General features: G+C 39.9%; 1 non-coding gene across 1 annotated transcript; it reads right to left on the bottom strand.

The window, feature by feature from the left end:
• Nucleotides 1–2765: 2765 nt before the first annotated feature.
• On the bottom strand, nucleotides 2766–2838 carry trnav-cac (transfer RNA valine (anticodon CAC)). Its single transcript has one exon. It is a non-coding gene; the product is annotated as a tRNA-Val (tRNA).
• Between the last annotated feature and the right edge of the window lie 689 nt (nucleotides 2839–3527).

Raw genomic sequence — 3527 nt, 5'->3', positions numbered from 1 at the left:
TACAAGAAAAAGAGTGGAAGTCATGGAAAATGTTAGGAATGCCCACAAGTCTACCGCCCATAATATCCCAAATAGAGTACCACAGTAGGAGTCATAATACCCATAAGAACTAGCGGTTGAACAGGGAAATGGTTCCAATCGTTTTTCCACCATTCATATTCCCCACAGGGGATTTTAAAAACAATTAAAAAAGGCCTGTGTTTCTTGTTGGCTTACCCTGGCATGGTAACCGTGTAATTCTCTCTAGGACAAGGTGACTTTTAGAAAAAATATTTGCCTGTATTTACCCCCCCAAAATGAAATGCTAATTAACTGCTAATGTGGCTATCATAAAGAACTACAAATGTATTATTTTAAGTGTTTCTAAAATCCCCTATGGGAAAAATGAATGGTGGAAAAATGGTTGGAACCATTTCCCTGTTTGGCCGCTAGGTTTTATGGGTATTATGACACCTCCACTGTGGGGCTTTTACCAGTTTTATTTGACAATTTGTATCATGTTAAATATTAGCCACTATCGGGAGCCACTGTCAGTAACAGCCACATACATTTATTTTGGCATACTTTCATTCCGTTGACCTTTCTTTAATCTGTCACATCCTTGTGAATTGTTCCTGAGGGTTGCTAGCATTAGTGAATCATATTAAGCTAAAGTATTGCAATAATTTGGAACATGTAGCCTATTTGAATCATTATGGAACTCAGACCACACGTAGCAGGAATTTATTCAGAGCGCCCAAGCTAGCCACCCCAGCAGAGTGCGTTACGCGACTTAAAAGGGTAAGTCTGAATAGCAAATACTGAGAAGTGCGTAGGAAAAGCATGAATTCCTAAATTGGGATCGAGCCCTAAGTGAATAGGCTTACTGTCTAATTTGTTAAAATGTGTTTCCGCCCGGTCTCCTTTCGCGTGTTAGGAGAACGTGATAACCGCTACACTACAAAAACTGCATGAGTAGAATACTAAGGGTGTGACTTTGGCTGGGTGGGTGGCTGGGTGGGTGGGGCATTTATCGCTCTCAGAACCTAATGAAGTCAGAAATGACTTAGTCCATTAACTAAGCAATAAGGCTTGAGATCCCGGGAATTATCGTGTGAATAACTCCTGAATAAGGGCTGATTCACCGTAGGGATGGTTTGGCTGAGCAGCCGGCTCTTGGAAGAGTCTTGGTGGTTCCAAACTTCTTCCTTTTAAGAATGATGGAAGCCACTGTGTTCTTGGGTACCTTCAATGCTGCAGAAATGTATCGGTACCCTTCCCCACGTCTGTGCCTCGACACAATCCTGTCTCGGAGCTCTAGGGACAATTCCTTCCACCTCATGGCTTAGTTTATGCACTGTCAACTGTGTAACCTTATATAGACAGACAGGTGTGTGCCTTTTCAAATCATGACCAATCCATTGAATTTACCACAGGTGGACTCCAATCAAGTTGTAGAAACATCTCAAGGATGATCAATGGAAACAGGATTGACCTGAGCTCAATTTCCAGCCTCATAGCAAAGGGTCTGAAAACGTATGTAAATAAGGTATTTTTTAAATCTTTTTTTTATGAATTAAAAATGATATGTTATCGCTTTGTCATTATGGGGTATTGTGTGTAGATAGATTTTATTTGACTTAATCCATTTTCAGAATAAGGCTGTAACGTAACAAAATGTGGAAAAAAGTAAGGGGTCTGAATACTTTCCGAATGCACTGTAGCTATGCAGGCTAGCTACTTTTCCTTTGCTAGCCAGCCAACTAAATCTATCACACAATCACATCAAGCAGCTGAAATGACAGAAAACTGTCTGCACTTTTGTTTGTTTTACCTTGGATTATATTGCCATTTCTTTGGATATATCCATTATAATGACCCTGATAAATTAATTTGCCTGGCTCAGAGAAGCTGTCATTCTGGTCACATTCATACACATCGCACGGTGGAGGTCACCAAAAAAACGGCAACATTGATCCACAGGTCAGAGAGGCAGACAGCAAGGTTTAGACAAACCTCAGCTGTTTCAAACCATATGCTAGCCTAGGGGCATTGGGAAATATTGTCTAGACCAGTGATTTTTAAAGTTGGGGTCGGGGGGACTGCAGTGGGGATATATATATTCATTATTTAGGAACAAAAAATTATGAGTACAGATTATTGTATGAGACAATATAGAAACGTTTTTGAGAAAGTTAATTAGAAAAAAAGTATTTGATTGGGTAATTGAAGGTTATTTGTTGATGTAAAAAATAAATGTAACGTACCGATTTTAAAGTTGTATTTGGGGTGGGATCACAAGAAATGATTGCAAAAAAATGGGGACCCCAGAAATTCTGTAGGAAAACATGGTGTCCCTGCTGAAAAGGTTTGAATACCATTGGTCTAGACACATTTTTCCAGGGGAGATGAAGTTTATAAATTGACTGGCTGGGCCGTGGGACAGTGGATGCGCATTTATAAATCTAATGGAACCGCTAACAGGCACTACCCGCAGAATGCTGGGATGGTGGTCCTTCAACTCCCTGCTATTAACCAATTAGCATCCAGGATCCAAACAACCTGTTTTATAACATTGCATTGCCTCTGGTTATTGAAAGACATGTCTAAGACTGGTCTTTTCATGTATTCTGTAGGCCTATGTATTTGTTTCGTTTTTTTCAGTTATCACTATCTGCCTCTGGTCTAAGATTGGTCTATTCATGTATTCTGCAGGCCTATTTATTTGTTTCGTTTTTTTCAGTTATGACCCTGTTTCGGTCATCACTATCTGTTTTGTTAAAATTTGTTTCCACCCGGTTTCGAACCGGGGACCTTTCGCGTGTGAGGCGAACGTGATAACCACTACACTACAGAAACTACAAAAAAAAGAGTGGAAGTCATGGAAAAGGTTAGGAATGCCCACAAGTCTACCGCCCATAATATCCCAAATAGAGTACCACAGTAGGAGTCATAATACCCATAAGAACTAGCGGTCGAACAGGGAAATGGTTCCAATCGTTTTTCCACCATTCATATTCCCCACAGGGGATTTTAAAAACAATTAAAAAAGGCCTGTGTTTCTTGTGGCTTACCCTGGCATGGTAACCGTGTAATTCTCTCTAGGACAAGGTGACTTTTATAAAAATATTCGCCTGTATTTACCCCCCCAAAATTAAATGCTAATTAACTGCTAATGTGGCTATCATAAAGAACTACAAATGTATTATTTTAAGTGTTTCTAAAATCCCCTATGGGAAAAATGAATGGTGGAAAATGGTTGGAACCATTTCCCTGTTTGACCGCTAGGTTTTATGGGTATTATGACACCTCCACTGTGGGGCTTTTCCCAGTTTTATTTGACAATTTGTATCATGTTAAATATTAGCCACTATCGGGAGCCACTGTCAATAACAGCCACATACATTTATTTTGGCATACTTTCATTCCGTTGACCTTTCTTTAATCTGTCACATCCTTGTGAATTGTTCCTGAGGGTTGCTAGCATGAGTGAATCATATTAAGCTAAAGTAAAGTGTTTCCGCCCAGTCTCGAACCAGGGACCTTTT

Source organism: Salmo trutta, unplaced genomic scaffold, assembly GCF_901001165.1.
Source record: "Salmo trutta unplaced genomic scaffold, fSalTru1.1, whole genome shotgun sequence".
NCBI lineage: Eukaryota > Metazoa > Chordata > Actinopteri > Salmoniformes > Salmonidae > Salmo > Salmo trutta.
The sequence above is the reverse complement of the archived record's forward strand: the minus strand, read 5'-3'. Positions and strand labels throughout refer to the sequence as shown.